This window comes from Diabrotica virgifera, chromosome 3 (genome assembly GCF_917563875.1).
Source record: "Diabrotica virgifera virgifera chromosome 3, PGI_DIABVI_V3a".
NCBI classification, from domain to species: Eukaryota; Metazoa; Arthropoda; class Insecta; order Coleoptera; family Chrysomelidae; genus Diabrotica; species Diabrotica virgifera.
Genome location: NC_065445.1, coordinates 163508947 through 163531201, shown reverse-complemented (window position 1 = coordinate 163531201; position 22255 = coordinate 163508947). Strand labels below are relative to the sequence as shown.

Sequence of the window (22255 nt, the reverse complement as noted above, 5' to 3'; positions counted from 1 at the left end):
TTGACAAAGACGGGTAGAAATCTTTCGGCATTTTAGAGAAGAACATATTATATCATATCCCACATAAAAATTTAAAAGTTTTAACGGAAATTTCCTTATGTTGTCCAGGCACTAATGCCGCTGTTGAAAGGGTATTTTCACTAGGGAATGATTATTGGAGCAGTCAGAAGTCGCAACTTTCTGTAAAAACATTATCTGTCATAACAGTCAAATTTAATATGCAAAATGAAAGCTGTTCGGATGTGGCTACATTATTAGACGAACATCCTCAGTTAGCAAAAAAAATCCACTCCGAAGAAAAATATGTTAAAGAAAATACAGTTTTTATCGTTTTTTCTCCTGTTTTTTTCACCTATGAAGTACACCTACTTGCAAAGTGTTGAACAAAAAATAAGTTGGTCACCATCTTATTGTGGAATTTGCAGATGATACATACAACATTTTAAGGGGCCGTCCATTAATCACGTGATGGTTTTTTTGACATTTTTTTTGGCATTTTTTAACTCCCCCCCCCCTCCCCATTGGTGATACATGGTGAGGTTTAAGACTTACTCCCTACCCCCTATATCACGTGTAATTTTTAGGATCTACAAAAAATCTATTTTTATATCTATAAAATACACGTATAGTAGGTAGATAAGTATCATCTAATTTTTTTATAAAAAATTAAAGACTACAATAATAGCCTTTAGAGGTAGACAGAAAGGTTGCAGGTTGTTTTTGACTGACAAAAATAATGAAAAAAATGCGAAAAACATTTTTATACTAAATTAGTATTAAATACTAAATGTATTATACATAAACATTATTTAATGTACGGTATTGTGAGATCACTAATGAGCAAGACTTTATTTAACACCAACTGGATAAGCATCTAGCAAGTCAGTTGTTGACACAGTGCTTTGTTGAAGATCGACATCAGTTTCATGGTTTCATCAAGCCATTCGGCGTCATCATTTTCGCGCACTACGCAGATAATCTCTCTCGATCTACCGTTCGATCGTCGCGTGAGGATGCAGGAAGGACGAACATTGTACGTCTCTAGAGTGTTATTTCTCAGATTCAGTTGCTTGTGACAAGTATTCACATGCGCTTTAGCTTTTTTCTTTGTACAGAAGTCCAGTGCACACCGCTGACATGCCCTTTCAAAAGTATCTGATGATCCTTCTGCAGGCTAGGGCAATACGGGTCATAAATCAATTTGCCGAAGCCTTCATACATTGGAGTAATTTAGAGAGACTGTCTCAGAAGAAATGGAGCATGATGGATCTTATCATCATTCATCATGCTCTTGAATATATAGGCCACCGGACGACTGCAAAATCGGGTAAGGAGGTATAACGAAGCGTTCCGAAAGAATGAATCGTATAGAACTCCGCATATTATATACCTATAGCAAATATTGACTTTCTCACACATGCTCATCGCTATACCTCTGCTGGGAAGACAGATCTGGAATAAAACTTTCAACAATGTTATCTGGCTTGACATACTCTGCTACGACGCCATGGCCGTCAATAACCATATTACTCTATACTTCTGAGAAAACTTCACCAGCCTTCTGAAAGTTCTTTTTTTCAAGGTCCATGATCTCTTGTTCTCCCTTGTTCATCCAAATGAGTTCCACAGGAATCATGCGAAAGTGTAAGTCCAGATAATTCCCGGCTGAAAGGCGCCATTCTTCTCTCAACGCGATTGAACGCGCTTATACCAGGTGCATTTTGTAAAGATAAATATTGCTCTAGGGTCTAGATCATGCTTGACAAAGTTGTGTAGGGCATGGGCAAGACTTTTGAAGTATTGATACATGAGCTAAAATATTGAGTTTGTTAATAGAATAGTATAATATTTTGATCACCCTGTCCAAAATTTTGTAACAATAAACATGTTTGAATATATGTCAAATACTCTATTGTTAAGATCCAATAAGAAGAAATGTGCCTCCGATTCTTATATAGATTCGTAGATATTCAGTGCCAAAACAACAGAATAACTCCCACTACTGTACCAATTTATCAGATAGTAGGTATCTATAATACATGTTAAGACTAAAAGCCCATATCGAAGACGGCAGAGTCCTGACCAGTATTCCTAAGTGGAAACATCTGGTGGGGCATTTAAAACAAAAGAATTCGTAAGAGTCCTTTCTTATCTTACACACTTAAAATACTTACCATGTAAAGTATCCCGTGTCGCTACAGAAATTTGGGTGGAACCAAAGAAAATTAATGTGTTGTTGGTTTATATAATATTAGAATGAGAAATGATTTTTTTTATCAGCCACATCAATGCCACTTTCGATTATTGTGTGCATTTGACGAAAAAATAAATACATGTAACGCCACTTTTCAGTTGAGTTTCGGGCATTTTCCTTAATAAATAAATACACGTGATATTATTATTAGACCCCCCTTGTGATTTTTCGTGATTTTTTATGGAACCCTCCCCCCCTTTCGATCCTCACGTGATTAATGGACAGCCCCTAACTATAGAGTCATCCTTAAATAATTTATTGAATACCTATCGTATCGCTAATAATATGTTAGAGAAAGGACAGAGATGGCTCAACATGAATAAACTCATAGTGAACAGAGAAAAAACAAATTATATCTGTTTCGTCACTAAAATAAATAATAGTGCCTTACCAGAAACTGTTTCAATTAAATCGCAAATGGTTACACTAGGTACCTACACTATAGCAAAGCACAAAATTTCTGGGTACCTACATATTGACCAACATTTAGATTTTGAGTGTATATAAATGAGATCTGTAACAAATTAGCATCTATCTGCTACTCTTTCAGAATAACAGCAAATTATTTGGACGAAAAATGTAAACGAGTTAGTTACCTAGGTATATATTTTTTTTTTCAAATTTTCATTCTGTATTGCGATTTTTGGAATAATTTTCTGGGGGGAAAGTAGTATGGCTGAACAGGTTTTTATATTACAAAAAAGAATCAGTATCAGAACTGTACTTAACTTGAAATACAGGGATTCATGTAGAGATAATTTAAAAAAACTCAACCTACTAACAGGAACATACATATAGTATTTTTACTACAAAAGCGATATTACGTAGGTCAAAATTTTTGACGTAAGAGAACTGTCAAAACATTAGAATGTGACTTTCTTATTGCCATGTTTATTATAAACATGGCAATAAGAAAAGTCACATTCTAGTTTTTGACAGTTCTCTTACGTCAAAAATATTGACCTACGTAATATCGCTTTTATAGTAAAAATACTATACACTCTGGGCCAAAATTAACCGGCCACCTTAAAAATGGGTCATTTTTGATGTCTTATATCTCCTAAACCTGTTGTCCGATTTAAGTGATTTTTTTAATATGTTATATAGCCTTATTCCTTGACAATATTGCTATAATATTATTGTTGCTAAACAGGTAAATTTTCATTGTATACCGGGTGCGCGAATCAAACTGTTTTTTCTTAAAGTTTGCATCACCCTGTGGAATATTCTAGCATTTATAAAATATTGAAATTAACACCTAACTACCCACATAACAATTTCATGTTCTTAGTAGATTCATAGAACATACTTTTCAGAAAAAGTATATACTTAGAATATGCGTAATTACCATTGCGAATGTGCAGAGCATATACTGAGTATATACTACATTACAGTACTTAAACGTTCTATGTATATACTTAGAATGTACTACCGCACTTCTTTTCAGTATATACCAAGAACATACTTTTTAGAAGATTCTAAGGAGGTGCTATAAACCTTCTATTTTTATATACTTAGAATGTACTATCGCACATATTTTTAGTATATGGGAAGAATATTCCAAGGAAGTGCTATATACCTTCTAGTTATATACTTAGAATGTACTATCGCACATATTTTTAGTATATGGGAAGAATATTCCAAGGAAGTGCTATATACCTTCTATATATATACTTAGAATGTACTATCGCACATATTTTTAGTATATGGGAAGAATATTCCAAGGATGTGCTGTATTTCTCAGAAGTATGTTTTCAACATCACCCAATCTCATCCTATAGGTTCTACCAAAGAATACTAACACACCCACTGGGTGTGTTAGTATTCTTTGGTTCTACTAATATATTATATTTACATATTCTAATTGCATATGAGAATGTAGTTATTATACATTCTACAATATTACGTAAAAAGTAAGTATAAAATATATAAACTTTAGTTAGTTATATAGGTACCTATGTATAATAAATATTATATGGGTAAGTAGCCTATATATAAAATATAAGTAATATATTTAGTTATTATGTGCACATCAAAATAAAAATGCTGCTTATATAATTATATAATAGCCAAATATATATAATATGTATGTAAATTACTAAAATTTATAGGTATCTATATACATTATACATACTTTTACTTACTAGGTATTTAGGAAATATTGAAGTACCAATATGAATTTATTATTTTCAAACTGCTTTTTATGTTCTTAAAAATGTTTTAGTCCTTGTAGCTAGAAATACTTGGTCCTACCTAACAGCGTAGACATAAATGCATGCATAACTGTACTGGAAACTATTTTCATATTTTGCTCTTTTGTTACCTACCCCCTTCCCTTGTGCAGGTATAAAATGCAATGCAAGGGTCAGAATGGCCGTTTCCGGATTCCCGAAAATTATAGGTAAAAATACTTAGGTATGGTATAAACTCAAATCAAAATGGTATATTCATTTCAACTGAAAACGAAACGAGAATTTCTCATTTTTCTTCAATAGAATTAAGTTTTAAACTTTTTACCATACAATTAAAACGGTTTAAAAAAATGAATTAGATAGTTCACTAGTGCCTACCAAAATAGATAAATTTGATTAATTATTCTTAACGCGAAGTTGATAATCTATATAGGCTAACATTATTCTTCTTCCTATAGGTACATACAGTATATTATTTTTAAGATATTTTAAAAGTATATACAAGTATGTGTTAAGCATATACTTTTGCATATACTTACGCATATACTAAGAATATTCGATTAAGGTATATTCTAAGAATAAACTTTTACGAACATTCCGAGATACTACGTACCCGAATGTGCTCAGTATATTCGGTGCAAGAATATTCTTTGAGGCACATGCAAAGAACATGAAATTTAGAATGTTTTTTATGGTACATGCTATGCTTGTACTACGCATATACTAAAAAGGATATACTTCGACGAATGTTGGTAGGATATGCTTAGAACATGATGCGAACATCATTGTTATGTGGGTATAGCCTCATATTTTCTCCACATTCTGTTTTTCGACTCATTGGCTGATCTTGGATAATAAAAAAGTTAGGTGCTTTAACAACTAGATATGGTTTTTATCAATACAGGGTGTTTTTAAAAATTTTTGGCAAAGTTTAAGGGGTAATTCTGCATGAAAGAATAATGACAGTTTGCTTTATAAACTTATGTCCGCAAATGCTTCATTTCCGAGATAGGGGGTGTTGAAACTTTTCTGACAAACTGACGATTTATTTATTACTTTAAAACCGGTTGAGATATGCAAATGCAATTTAGTGGGTTTTATGACGTAGTTATTGCATATTTTTTGACATACAATTAAGAATTTAATATTCACCATTGGCGCGCATACGGGTAATTTGAGCAATCATATTACCCGTATGCGCGCCAATGGTGAATAGTAAATGCTTAATTTTATGCCAAAAAATGTGCAATAACTACGTCTTAAAACCCATCAAATTCCATGTGCATGTTTCAACCGGTTTTAAAATGATAAATAGATCGTCAGTTTGTCAGAAAAATTTCAACACCCCCTATCTTGGAAATGAAGCATTTGCGGACATAAGTTTATAAAGCAAACTGTCATTATGTTTTCATGCAGAATTACCCCTTAAACTTTGTCAATTTTTTTTAAAAACACCCTGTATTGATAAAAAACATGTCTAGTTGTTAAAGCACCTAACTTTTTTATTATCCAAGATCAGCTAATGAATCAAAAAACAGAATGTTGAGAAAACATGATGCTATAGTTAGGTTTTGTAATATTTTATAAATGCTAAAATATTCCACATGGTGATGCAAACTTTAAGAAAAAAACACAGTTTGATTCGCACACCCGGTATACAATGAAAATTTACCTGTTTAGCAACAATATTATTATAGTGATATTGTCAAGGAATAAAGGCTATAACATATTAAAAATCACTTAAATTGGACAACAGGTTTAGGAGATATAAGACATAAAAAATGACCCACTTTTAAGGTGGCCGGTTAATTTTGCCCCAGAGTGTATATGAATGCTTCCTTTTCATTTTTAGAAGTAGGCATAAATTCATGAAACACGTAATAAACCATAATTCTAATAAACGAAACAATTTTATAAACTATAATGTACCAATACATAGACTAACAACATCTGAGAAAACTACAGAATATAGAAAGTCTGTTCAACAGTTACTCATATACCTAGAACCATACAAAGTGGAAGAATACCTTCAAGCTGACCTGCAAGGAGACTTGTTATTTTTATGTTAAGTGTAGGTTGTTTCAGAAACCCTTATAAATTGTATTTTACACCATTCTCCCTACTGTTATTTTTATTTTTGTAAACTTGTGAATCCTGAGAATAAAGCTTTTTTCTATTCTATTCAATTTATATAAAATTAATTGCAGAAATATCACTTAAACTTTATAGGGCTCGACAGTTATGTATTGCATTTAGTTAAAGGCTGGATTAAAGCATAGATAATACTTAATAAACTAGTGACTCATTTAATTAACTATTATTTAAGATAAGTAAACATATTATTTTTGTGCAAGTAAAGGAAGATCTAATTTCGAAAAACTGAAAATTATTTTAATAAACAATTAGGGCATATTATACACATTCAAAATATTTCCCTAATAGCACACGGACGTCCAGTGAAAGTCCTTCACATATGTCCCTCAAACGTCCATTTTAGTATGAACAACTTTATATTTTGATCCAAATGTGGTGCTGCCAAACATACACCTAACGTCCTGAGGGGACGTTTACTGGGTGTCATTTGGACCTTCATCAGACGGCATAGTTTGGTCCAAAATGTCGCGCTAATAAACGTCTCCCGAGCTTCCTGAGAGGATGTCCACAATATAATTGGACCTTCATTGGACATCCCAGCAATACGTCTAGTAGACTTACTTCTATTAAGAATGTATTTTGGGAATAAAAATAAATTTTTAATGGAACTTTTATTACATATTACATTAATACATTAGGTAATTAATTGATATGTAGGTATTTATTACTAACAAATGAGACAAAACCACTGTCAAAATTATATAAGGATTCAGCATTAAAATATATACAATATATTTATAAAATTAGAAATACATAAATGATTCGGTCATTGCGAAAACAATACATGTTACAATGTGTAAATTTTTCAGGAAACGTAAAAATCTTTTCATTAATTGGATATTCCTAGATAATACTATATTTTATATAAGTATTATGGTTATGAATGAATCTTTCTAAAAGGCAAAAAAGTTTAAATGTTTATATGTTTAAATGTAAATTTCATGGCGTCAAAAAGCATCGTCATTTTACCCAAAATATGGACTAAGATTGTTTTCGCAATGACTGATTCAAATACAATAAATAAATTCCTAAGGCAATTGATACATAACCTAAACAATTATGAGGTAACTGATTTGCATGCATAGTGGTCAGACCATACCATACCTGTATTTGAACCATAAATTAGTTCTGCGATAAGGAACAAAGAAAAGTGAATTGTGACACAGTGAACGGAAAGAAATATATCAAATTAGCTGAAGCATTTCAGAAGATTGGATTATCTCATTTACAAGCTTAAAAATAAATATCAAGTTAAAGTTAACTCTTCTGATAAGAAGATAATCTAGATTCAATAAATTGATCATACCAGAATAAGAATATGGCTTACACAATTTAAAAGAACAGTACATCAGAAATCTTCTTTTAACTCTCTCTAACTTTTCCGATACATGCTCCAGTAAAGGGAAACCAGATCACAGTTGAATTTTCAAGTTGGGAGTGAACAAGAGAAAAGTATAGAATCATTAGACATGTCATCATAATCGCTAATACAACATAATTCTTCTTTAATAATTCCATCAGGACTACCAAGGAGTCTCGAATCTGCTAGCCATAAATTAAGACTATAATTTTGTCTTAGGTGCTCCATGGGCCTATGGCATCTTTTCCATGGATTCTGCCCCACTGAATGGTTTTTATATAATCAACATTGTACATATTCACCTGCAAAGAAAAAAAATCTTTTGAGGTTTATGTATAACAATTACCAAAATCTCATTGAAAAACAGAAGCAGAATAATAATTCGACCCCTGCATAGAATATCGTTGTAACTAAAATTTTTGGCGATTTTGAGTTCGAATGGTGTAATTTATTTATTTATTTATACTGCACATTTACAGCAAGGACGTCAATTATAAATGCACAGTTGGTCAATACAAGGTAATAAGAACATACAATAATTTATACAATACAATAAATTAAATACATGTTAAAACAATAAATAAGGGTATGACAGTTTATGTAGCATAGTACTCTTTTTCATATTATATAGGTCAAGGTCTTCACTCACAATAAAATCGTTCATTGCCATTAAGCAGTTTGCCATGGGGGAGTTTGCATATTCTGGAGTTATTTTAAATAAAGTGTGTCTACATCTAAGTCTTTGGTCTGGTACATTAAAATTTATAAATGAAAAAATCGTAGGAGAATCTATGATTTGATAAACTATATTAAATATGAAAATGATTTGGGCATTTCTACGTCTTTCGCTCAACAACACAGTGTCAAAAAGCATTCTCTGCAAGTTATAGGAAACCTTAAAAGGATAAATCCCAAATTTCCTCAGATATAAAGACCTCAAAAATTTCTGGTAATACCGTAAATGTAAAAAATATTTGAATTATTTGTAGAATAACACAGTAACTACAGTTGTTTTATTCTCCACGTAACTGTTGTTACAACTTTATTTGCTACTAAGTTCTGATAATTTTGTGCAGGTAGGTACTACATATGTGTCAGATAAGATCATCGTAAGTGCCCTTACAAGATTATTCGATGCACTTTATATTTATATCAAAAGTTGTAACTGCCGTAGTTCAAAAACCTATTCTCTTATTCTGAAAGAGTTCATTTATATAAGTAATTACTTCTTACACTGAAAAAATGTTACATGCAATTAAAAATATCAAAGAAATTGCTATCTTTTTTTCTGAAGAATATAAATGCTGGTTACAAGGGTATAGGGCTTTTCATCGACTGTCATTTGTTTCGAGCTTCTGTCATGTGTCACATAATATTAATTTAGCTACGTCATACGTCTTTGGTTTGTATCATTGGGAATACCAATAACATATGACGTAGATATATTAATATTAGATGACACATGACAGAAGCTCGAAACAAATGACTGTGAATGAAAAGCCCTATTAGCGTTGATTGATAAATATAGGGCTTTTCATCGATTGTCATTTGTTTCGAGCTTCTGTCATGTGTCACATAATATTAATATATCTACGTCATACGTCTTTGGTTTGTATTATTGTATATACCAATAACGTATGCCGTAGATATATTAATATTATGAGACACATGACATAAGCTCGAAACAAATGACTGTGAATGAAAAGCCCTATTCTTTGCAGGGGTCGAATTATCAGAACAACTTCTAGGATTTTTATTCTTGTTTCTCATTTACTAAGTACAGTAATACACATATTTTTACTCACCTACAACAAGGCTTTTTAACAAACTATGTGGAGACCTGTTTCCTTTGCATATGAGACGATTTGTCCAAAAGTACTTGAGATTTAACTTTCTTTCAAGATACCACTTTTAATTTGTAACCTGTCTATTAGTGGCTTCAGCAATATCCCGTATTTATTCATCATCCATTTAATGCTATCCTATCGGTAGACACCAAAAACTCCATGGAATTTAATATTTCTTTAGTCACTGGGAAGTAATGACCTATTACAGCTTTTATTCTTCATATTGGCTAATATTTCCCCCCTAATGACCATTCAGTAAATCAGAGTCAAATATCAATTTTTTTACATCTTTGATTAGTATAAACGTGTAGACTGTTCTAGTTCTAGTTCTATATTTTATATATTATGTAGAATGAATATTATGTATAAATAAACACTAAACATAAAAATTTATTTGTTTTTCAAGCTAGACTGTCATCTGTCAATAAAATAAATAATCTGCAAATTTATAAGTGGTCTACTCCGATTAAGAAATTAAGCTTAAAATCACCCGAGTATGTGAAATGTCACGTATATAAGTTGGGGCTCTCGATAAAGTGACTGTATACGAGTTGGAGCGTATAGGACATGCGCGTGACGTTTGACAAGTTCAAGGTTTTAGGTGAATTGGACGGCGCCCATTTGGCTAATGCCACAGCCTCCTAAAGCTTACAAGCCGTGAACTAAGAAAGGCAACACCGCAACAGCTGTTTAAGGTAGTCCGAGTCCGATAGTCCCGTTGTTTATAATTTCAGCACAACAGAATAATGAGAGTTATTTATCGCGAAAACAAAGTTAAAAGATCCTTTAAATAAAAATAAACGACATGACTAATAAAAGAGAATTATCGAAAACGTATTTTAACTTTTATTTTGACAAAGGACATTAAGAATATGTATGTATAATATAAAAATAACCTAGAAGATTCTGACCAAGTGACCAGTTGTGAGGGATAAATAAGATCCTAGTTAAAATTAAAATAAGATCAGTGAAAGGAGTAACACGTTAAATTTAATTATTTTGTGATTTGAAGAATACCACAATCATCTTACAACCTAATAATCATTTTATTACATGGCAGAGACGCAGAGTCCATAGTATTTGATGGCAATACAATTAGAAATAGCTATTTTAGAAGTTGTTAAATACTTTTGCATGGTATGGGTATATAAAATGAGGAATTTATGGACAATGTATTATTAGGGGAGTGAATATCCAGTCATCAACTACCCAATGACACAATGGCAGAATCCTCAGCCAGCAGTTGAAGTGCTGTATAATTAATAATTGCTTTAAGTATTGTTAGTGAAAGAACATTTTCTATTATTTTGACATGTGGAATCACATGCAGTTTACCTTTTGTTCAAAAAATAATAAAGGCTAGTTCAGATTTACTAGGCAGAAAGTTAATATAGCCTATTCCACGAACATACACCTCTTTTGGATTATTTCGACAACGAATATTTTACTGTGCAAAATAAGAAGAACGAAAGTAAATTGCAAATTACATTGTTGTTTATTGGAGCCAATTATTAGCGCCATTTACTTTCGTACTTCTTATGTTGCACAGTAAAATATTCGTTGTCGAAGTAATCCAAAACAGGCGTATGTTCGTGGAATGGCTCATATATAAAAGTTATTATATAAAAAATGTCAAGGTAGTTAATATAAAAAAATAAAATAAAAATAAATACATTTATTGCCCTAATAATATTTATAATACATTCACTTAATATATTTCATTTCTTCACTGATGTTCCACTGTTGCACGCTCTCCTTTGAACTGCTTCTGTTGTGGATCCCCGAGTCTTCATGTCTTGGTCATCTGGACCTCTTCTTCTGTTGCAGTAGTTAATAGAGAAAACCTTGAAATACTATCAAATGAAGATGCTATTGATATTGATATAGAACAAACTGTGACAGTACATTTTCAACCAGGAGCAAATCTAGTACAACAAAATTCTGTGTGTGTGCGTGTTTGTTTTAAAATATAATTCACCATAAGGTTAATGTTGATAATTTTTTTTACTGGACTGCAGTTTGTTAATAAGTTTATAAATAAAAAATACATTATATTGGTGTCTGATTTTATTATTCTCAGTGTGTTAATAAATTTATAAACACATACATTGTATTGGCATTTTAAATGACAAAAATAATACTAGGATAATAGAGCTTTTCAACGATTCTCATTTGTTTCAATCTTCCGTCATGTGTCGTATATTTATATTATTATTTATATGGGTTATACGACATATTTATGACAGAAGCATGACATTAACGTCACAATAGTTTTGGCTAATTGTTTATCATTGTTGGCAGCAACTCCAGTAATTTGCTGTGAGTGATAAAGAACTCCGGGATTTACATATACATATTTCATCTACAAGTAAATTGGCTACTTTTTCTCGATCATTCAAATTTGATGCTACATATGACAAATAATTATTTTCTAATTGATCATCAGGAGATACATGAAAATATGATGTAATCATTTGTAAATATCTTTTAGTGGGCAAATTAAAGTACTAACGAATGATATAGCATGACGTTGCCTGATTATATATGGTAAGAGCAAAAAGAACTGTTGGTAGAGAATATTTGCCTACTTTCTGTTAGTAACAATAATGGATTTTTCACAAAAGCCAAAGTTCCCTTTATTTTATCTATATCAGTATTTTCTATCACTCTGTCAATTTCACTACATATTTTAGTAATTTTAAAATTATTGTCATTGAGGCTTTCAAACAAAAAGAATACCTGGATAGCAGATTTTCTAGTGACCAGCACGATAATATACAGTCGAATGGTAAAATCCATTTTAAATCCTGAGGTTATAGTGGGCTGTCCTTATATATACAGATACAAGTAATTCCTTCCTTTGAATTCGTAATATTAATGTTTGAAATACAGTACAACCTGCCATATCCGGACCTCCCCATATCCGGACGGTTCTGCGCCGTTCGGATCTACCGAAATCCACCAAGAACGGCTGTTGTTGGACAACGTACTAACAGAAGGCGAAATAATGTATTATATAATCTATAAAACGTGTCTATTGACGAAAGTTATTGACGGCGTTAATTACTGGAATGTATGAAGGAGAAAACGTTTCAGAGACTGTAAAAGAAGTAGTAGTCTTGATATCCGGATTTTTTCATATCCGGATCGGTCTGTCGCCACATTGATCCGGATATGGCAGGTTTTACTGTAACTTACATGCACTCATCACTGCAGTGACTGTCAATATTTAATAATGTATTACAAATCCTTTCTTCTACAACTTTTATCTGTCAGTTTGTTAACTCAATCTTCTCACTAACATGTACAAGTTGATTGAAAGCTATGATAAGGTCTTCATTTTCAAATTCCTTTACAATATTTTCTTCCCAGAGACTTATTTCAGCACGTCTAGTTTCAGGATTTTTTCTTGTTGGTGGTTTTGGGTTAAATAAATATGAAGGTTGATTTTCAAAAATGCTTGGGATTGCATTCTCTTTCAACTTCGGGTATGTCAAATTTCGGTAAAGAAGTTAGTTTCAATATGTTGGTCGAATCAAAATGTTTTTTACATACCACTGAACTAGCAGTTACTTTACTGTAAAATTTTCACGGTTAATAGATCTAATCCACTGATTACGAAGGTGATCGTTTTTGGGAAAAGAGAATGTACTTTGGGCCTGTTCATATTTTAAAGTAAGTTGCATAATTTGATTTGTCATTTGGTACACTGCAGTGTCTGGACATCTCTAATTTAATGTGTTATAATAAAGGATATAAAAGAAAAATGAATTAATTGTACCTGTACCAATGAATTAATTAACACTTATCGAGATGGGGTTTGTGGTTACTAAAGCGATGTTGTGGTTGTGAATTTAACAGTTTGTACTATATTATCTTATTATTAGTAATCACACAAATATTACAATACACATAAGAGGTACATACTTTTTCTTTTTTAATCAAATAATTCACCAATAATACACTAAAAATTAACAAAATTAGCATAAACTCCCAATGTAAACAAAGTAAATATGGACTACCATCGGACTAGCTTCAACGTTGCCAATTTTCTCATTTCACGGCTTGTAAGCTTTAGGAGGCTGTGCTAATGCTCATGCCATTTGTGAAAGGTAGGGTTCCTTTAATTTCGTGGGGATTGGACCTTACTGAAGGAATAAACTATATTATATTTTGATGGTATGCTCAGAACTTTCCTCTATTTTTCCAGCCAAAATAAGATGACCAGTTTAAAACTTCTTGAATTTTCAGTACCCAAGAACTTCAAATATCCCACGATACTACTTACTTCATGACTAAAAAATAGAACCAAATAGAAAATAGAACTTCAACAAAACAGAACAAAACAAAATATTGTAGAACTTTCTTGAAAACAAAACCAAATTTGTTTTTGACAGAATGACTTGAATGGAATGCAGAGTTGCCAGATGTGATTTTCTAAATCCCCCACTTTTAAACTGAAATTCCCCCAAATTGAAGCTCAAATACCCCAAATTTAAATTTTTGCCGCCACCACTGGTTTCTGATTGATGCGCATGAGCAGTTCGTAGAATTCAAAATTCAAATGTCAATTGTCAATGTCATTTCAGGCCTCAGGGTCACTCAGGGAAGGGATTGTTTGTTGTTATTGTTTTGATTTTTATAATTTGATTAATAACAATATGGTAGGGGAGCCCAAGCGGGGATTTTTGCAGTTACTCGAGCGCGTCAGATTATCATATGGGGAGAAACCTTATGCCCTGTAGCTGTACCTTTACCATATATTGGCTCTTAACACAGGGGAGTTCGTTAAGGGGGCCCGAAAAAAAAAATCTATCCTTAAAAATACTTGAAATTGTCAGATTAAGATAAGGTAAGTTAAGGACATGCAAAACAGTATATTGGCTCCGTGCGTCTCCCCTCTACTTACAGTCACGTGACACGCTGTCAGATTTTGTAAGGACGTTTTAACATTGAGTCTTATGGGATTATTTTGTTAAACTTGAATATTTTATTTTGTAGTGATAATAACCGAAAAAAATTGTTAGAATTCATTAGTTATTAATTTATACTGTAATTTATAGTGCAACAAAAATATTTTCTTTTGCGTTAATAAAGATTTATTGACATAAACTGCGATAGTGAGGTTATGTATACAAAATCGAACTGATAATCAATATTGGAAAGTGAAGAATTTATATCAGATTAAGTGCGTTTTTAGTTTCTGTTTATATTAATACATAATATCACTAGCGTGACAGGGCATTTTTTTTAAATGTCTCATTTAAACATACACAAAGCGTCCTTATAAAATTTCAAAAATCCGCCACCATGAGCAGGTCGGTCGATTTTGCTTTGACACTTTGTTAACGCTCGGGGCGAATATTTCAAAAATCTGACGATTTGAGCGGGGCATAAGGAAATGGGTGAGTTAAAAAGTTTCACAAAAAAAAAGCGCATAATTCGCGAAATGAACGTTAGATCGAAAAACTAAAAAATACGTTTTCAATATTTTTCAAAAATCTATTCAATGATACCAAACATGACCCCCACGGAGAGGGGTGAGGGGTAAATTTAAAATTTTAAATACAAATCCCGCGATATTTCGCAAAATAAACATTAGATCGAAAAACTGCAAAATACACTTAATCAATATTTTTGAAAAATCTATCGAATGATACAAACACGACCCCCACGGAGATAGGGTGGGGGGTTAATTTAAAATCTTAGATAGGTGCCCCAAACTTTTATTCCAGATTTGGATTCTTTACGTAAAAATAAGCAACTTTTATTCGAAACACTTTTTCAAATTATGGATAGATGGCGCTATAATCGGAAGAAACGATTGTTAGAAATGGAAAATTAAATTAAAAAATGTCAAGCGCCCACTAAAATGGAAAACTTTACTTAACTTTTTTTGGTTTGAGGACCTACTCTTCACAACCCAATAGGTCCCCAAAGCGCTCGAGTGACTGCACATTTAGCATACTTCGCTCCCCTACTAATAATATTGTTAACATTATTTGATATCAAACTAGCTGATTACCATAATCAGCTACTGAATAAAGATACCTTCCTACACTGGTTTGAAGAGTAGTTATTAAAGTAGGAATAATTATATTATATGGACAATGCTTCACACCATAGCAGCTTGATACATTACATTATAAAGCTCAAAAACAGTAATTGAATGGTTAATTACAAAAAACATAAATTTTTCAAAAATGAATAACCATTCTCAATTTCAATGCGTATGGCTTGCAAATTGTAGAAGCCTCGGAGGTGTAACCAGAGAAGGTTCCCATTGTTTTCATTCTGGTGGGATATGTTATATGCCATTAGAGTGAAAACTAGTCTTTTTATAAATTTTTCAGTTAATATATTTAATTATGAACCCTCGGAAATAATTTAAAGTGTTTTACATGCATGGCATGGTTAATAAGTCGGTTCGCTAAACTCAGACACAACTGGCAAAAACAAAAAAAAATGACCTACTAAAATGACTAGCCAGTTCTGTATGAGTTTAGCGGACAGACTTTAACTGTTCTATGATTTACACATGATGAGCGAGCAGGGTGCTTATTTCTAAAAAAGAAAATTTCTATTTTCATTTATATGAGGTTTGTTCCAACACGACCGAGAACGGTCACGAAACGGTAACGCTTCTGCGCAGTAAACAAAATCCGTTCCAACAAAAATATGATCGTCATCGGATCGTCCTTCCCACTGTTCCAACAAGAATTGTGATCTTTCGGTGACGGTTTCGTGATGATCATTTCAGTAATCGGGCAAATGCATAATGTGCTGGTTGGACTGACTTGCGCACTAGGATTTAATTCTTTAAAGTTTTTGAGCCTTTGATCGACTAAAAGCACACAAGCTGTCACCAACAAAAATGACAAATATATGATTACCGTCATGGGACGATAACTGGGCGATACAATTACGAACATGCGCACAACAAACGGTACAAGTAGTTTCGTGACGGTTTCTGGACCGTCCAAAAGTTCATGTTGGAACAAACCTATGTACATTTTACACCATCATTTCATTTTATATCTTATTAGCCATGCCATGCATGTAAAACGTAGAGGTAGACCAATCCATGATTTTTGAATTTTAGTAGTCAAATGTATAGAGAACAGTGAACCAAAATGTATTTATCAACAGAGGGCGCTAAAATAATTCATAGGTTCCATAATCTTCGATTATGAGAGTACAATAATATTATGCAGTTCTATTCTAATGTTCTATGTACATTCACAAATTTAATTGACCATGACCCCCTAAAATCCCCCCCACAATTTTTTTTACCCCCAAAAAATCCCCCAGCCATTACAGCTTAAAAAAATTCCCCCAGAAGCTTTCAAATTACCCCAAAAATGGGGGGAAATACCCCAATCTGGCAACTCTGATGGAATGACAGACGATTTGTGACGGAACAAAACGAGCCGTTAAATACCGCTATGAATTCCACGATTTTATTGGTTAGAACTACCCACGTGATATCTGTGTTCATATTGGTCAGAGTGACAATCAGCTGTTAGACATCCATGATAAAAAGAATAAATTTATTGTATCATGTTAGACATCATTATGTGATGGAATTTTTATTATGATGTAAATAAATATTTATTACTGATAATTTGTATAAGCAAAATTATTGTACTGCACTGCACCTACAGTGACTCACAGCCTCAATTCTGAAATGATACAATCGCTACTCAATAAAACTAGCTTGTGTCAGTGACTCAATATTAGAAAAGAATTACATACTGAAAGTAAGTTACTAACTATAAGCCTCTAAAATAGCATAAGCTATGTTTTGGGTTTCAGATATACCATACTTAAATAACAATAATCCTTTAATTATTTTGTGTATGATTTTGATACCAGCTAAAATTAGTAAAGAAAACAAAACTCCTTGTTGCTTATTTATTTGGTTGATAGATTTATTTCTTGCAGTTCAGCTATGTCGATTATTATTTTGTAATATCCGTCTAATTGTTTCAGGGTTACATCTTTTTCCAAACTGTCTTTCCACCTCATCTCTCAATTTTGGTGCACTTTTTTGGGATTATTTGCTATTTCTCTGACAATACATCTTATTGTTCGTCCCCTATAACTTTTCCCATGCGTCACGATTCATTTTCAAGCAAATTAAGTCAAAACATTAAGTGAAACGAATGTCGATGTGTATATACATTTTGTATACTGTATACTATATACTACACACATCGGCGTACGTTTCACTTTATGTTTTGACTTAATTTGTTTGAAAATGAATCGTGACATATGGGAAAAGTTGTAGCTGACGAATTATAGCTATTAGGACTTTGTAGACGGCTGCTCTGAAAAGTTCGTTTGATGTACATCCGTACAGCGTATAGCATCTACCTATGCTTCATTTTCCTTGAATCTTTCCCTGCATAATGAGTTGGAGCAAATTGTTTTGGCCCATACATGGCAACATTTTTCATACGAATTTCTAGTTACATACAACCTATCTTTTCATGTCGTAAGGCCAAACCCAGTTATACCAGGAAATTGTCTCAGGCCATAGCATTATTCTCTACATATAAAAACTTAAGTAAGTGTGTCCTTTTAGGTGACACAACAGATCGAACACAACAAGCCATGTGTATCTTTTTCGGTACACAGTGTTGAGGACAGTGTGTATCTAAAAGAATACACTGGCGCTGGGAGTGTTAATTATTGCATATTTGAAACCCAAAACATAGCTTATGCTGTTTTAGAAGACTCATACTAACTTACCTACTTTCAGTATGTAAGTTTCTTCTAATAAATATTGAGTCACTGACACAAGCTAGCTTTATTGAGAAGCGACTGCATCATTTAAGCTGTGAGCCCCTGGATGTTTATCAATCATGGCCTAGCTACACATTAAAATTGTTTCATTGATCATTCCCTGCTTTGCTTTCTTCAGCATGCACACTGATTTTTGTACAGCAGCTTTTGTAGCCAATAGTTACTCTTGTTTGTTTTCTAGATTTTTCCTAATCAGGACTTGATTTCTTTTTGGTTAGTTACTGTCTCTCTTCTACAATAGAGAGTTTGGGGCTTATTATTCGTTAAAGTGTTGGAATGCTTGTGGGTTTTGATATACTACCACAACTCTCAATACAAAATTTGATCAAACTAAACTGATAGTGTGACCACTAGATTTTTATAATTTGAACAAACTGCAGTTGTGGCGTCACTTCCTGAGTTTGCTCAAACTGTTTGATCAAATTATTTGATAGTGAAACCACGACTTTAAGGATTTAAGTAACATCAATTTAATTTGCAATAAAAAAGATCATGAAGATTTGACGATGCTTGTAAATACATACACCCGATTTAGATAATTTAAGTGACAGAAATTTTTAGATTGTCTTGTCAAATATACCTACATGCAACAAAAAATTTAATCAAAATTTGCATAAAAAAAATTGAAGTGTTTTAAAAGTTTCAATATGTAAAAACATTGAACCACAGAAACGGTTTTTCTCCACAAAGAAACAAAAATCGTAGCAACATATTAATAAGTGATACATACGTTTAAAAATCCAAATGTAAATGAAATATGAAATTTCAGACATTTTAAAAGGACACAAGACACAACATGTCCTATATTTCACAAAATGCCGAAGAAAATCATAATTATATAATATAACATATAATTTCCCCTAAATTACTTTTCCCCATATCCAGTATATTTACTTTTATGTAAATTATCTGTTTTTAATTTTGATGCATTTATAATTTAATTTATAAGATCTATTCTAGTGCTGCTGTGTTTGTATTGAACAACTGAAATAAATTAAAATAATATTATTACTATACAATAATTGTTTATATTTTTTATGAGATAAAAGAAATATTTTATGAGACTAGGTATAGTCTAGAAAGCAGACTAGTAGAAACGAATAAATAGTGTTTTTGTAATCAATACTGTTTTTCAATATTGATTTTCTACAACACTTTTATTTCTATCACAAAAATTGTCAATTGTAAGATAAACAAGAAATATTTATGTGTTATCCTCGGTCAGCAGACTTGTTTTCTTGTTGAAACGACACTTTGCATACAATATTGGTATTTAAATATCCCGCTCTGTCATTCTTAATCATTTGACCAATACGAACACAGATATCACGTGGGCAGTTCTAACCAATAAAATCTTGGAATTCATAGCGGTTATTAACGCTTCGTCGGAACAAAACAGTAAATTAGGCAACATTGTATTCCATCAGGGCGAGTTTTAGCCGCAACTGTTTGCCTACGGTTCGTTTTGCGATCTCGCATCGAGTGTTCGTAATCCCGCTGCTGGGCCCTGATTCTAAATCAAATTTCGACCAAAAACAAGTCGCTTTCAATATGGCGACTGTCGAAATTATTTGACACGGAGATGAATGAATGGCCAAAAGCGAGGTTAGGTTTAGTTTAGAAGTGTTTTGTTTATTTCTTGCAAGGAAAACTAAATCAAAAGGTATTATAATAGGTGCGTTCGCGCGTACAGTTGACAAATTGTCGCCGACAATTTCTAACCTCATTTAATATAAATAATATCGTTAATAGATAAATAAACAAGGTATATTTACTTTAAATTAATATTAATAACTAATTATTAAATTATAATAGGTAAATATACCTTGTATATTTATCTATTAACGATATTATTTATATAATTTTAAAGTGCGCATGCGTTTTGCTGCTAATTTGTCGCCGACTAGTCGCCGACAGGCACCCGCGAACGCACTTATCATAGCTGGGTTTAATTGAAATTTGCTTGTTTTGAGGAATTAGATAGAATAGTATTAAATTAGAAATATAATAATTGAGAATGTCCACAACATGAATCATCAACTCAATGAAAGATGTGAGGTAATAATCTGGGAAAATTAGTAAAAAACAAGGAAAATTAATTACCAGCTATTTTATTGCTGGACATGCTGAAATCAAATCTTAAGATTTCCTATATTAGTAATATAGCTGTGCAAAGTCCACAGAAAGTGTGCTATTTTGTTTATAAACAAATTAGCACTCCGAAATCTTTTTTTTTTTATTATTGCTCTATAACTCCGAAAATTTTAACTTTAAACCAAAACACTCACATAAAAATTGACAGTAATTTAATTCTGCACATTGATAATTTATTCCAATTTCCTTCGACGGAAATTTTCTTCGGAAAATTCGGGTTTTCCAAACAAAATCTTTAATTTTCAACTAAAATTTGAGGGAAGTAATTATTTATCAATAATTAAATAATTTGGTGACAGTGACATAAATCTTTTTTGTTATGAGTGTCTTGAAGATATGAAAATTTGTATGTACAAAGAGGACCGGAATTAAAAGGTATCTAATGGTTCAAAGATTAAAATCCTGTTGTTTATAACTCTGTCGCAAATGCCGGTCAAATTTGACCGGTTATACCTGGAATCACTCCTCGCAATTCAATTTGTTTTTCTTCGAAAAGGACACAGAAGCCGTGCTCTTTTCAACAGCGTTAACTTAATTTAATTTAATCTAATATTTTCTGAGGGGTTCTATTTGTTTATAAGCCAAAAAATTGTTTCTTTATAACATTCCTGAGACCGCTCAAATGGTCCAATTTCAATCCTGTAAGGTACGTTGAATAGGTATAGTGCTTTTTTATATGAAAATCATAGTTATTCTGGTGTATCATAATCTTTCTGGTTATTATTTCGACCGAAATTTTTTAATTAACATTTTAATTATTGCTAAACTATTGGTTAGATTGTCGCCGGTCTCCTGATATACAGAGAGGGGCTAAATTATGGAATAAATTCATTTTCTCTAAAATGGACGATTTTAGAGAAAAATCCCGAAACAGGTCGATTTTTATTTTTAAATTAAATTTCTTGGCATATATTTCAAACTAGTGACGTCATCCATCCGAGCGTGATGACGTAATTATTTTTTTAAATAGGAATATGGGTTCGTGTTGTAGCTCATTTACAAAGGCGTTCAATGCTCTATTCAGTATTATAAACATTAATATCATTATTTATACAGGGAGGCCAAAAAAATTTTTGAATTAAATTAATTGACGCAAGAAGAAGAATGCATGTAATTTATTTAACTCAAAATACATTCTATTGCTGTCAGAAAATGGAAAAAAATGTTTATTTTGCAAATAAACATTGCTTTTAGCTTAAATTAAAAGTTCAAACTGCCAATAGGTAGGAGGGAGGCTGTTTGTGATTTAATTTAAGCGAAAAAAAATGTTTATTTGTGAAATAAACCTTTTTTTCTATTTTCTGACAGCAGTACAATGTATTTTGAGTTAAATAAATTACATACATTCTTCTTTTTGCGCCAATTAATTTAATTCAAAATTTTTTTTGGCAACCCTGTATAAATACCTAATGATATTAATGTTTATATTACTGAATAGAGAATTAAACGCCCTTTCAAATGACCTCCCTAATAACACAAAACATTC

General features: G+C 32.0%; 1 protein-coding gene and 1 long non-coding RNA gene across 2 annotated transcripts in view; one reads left to right on the top strand and one right to left on the bottom strand.

Moving 5' to 3' along the window:
• LOC126882197 (replication factor C subunit 2) overlaps window positions 1-22255 on the top strand; it is a 238026-nt gene that overhangs the window by 7667 nt on the left and 208104 nt on the right. The window lies entirely within an intron of this gene.
• LOC126882207 (uncharacterized) lies at window positions 7197-10218 on the bottom strand. The gene is made up of 2 exons (XR_007697222.1): window positions 9766-10218; window positions 7197-8262 (listed from the first exon to the last, which is right to left on the bottom strand). It is a non-coding gene; the product is annotated as an uncharacterized LOC126882207 (long non-coding RNA).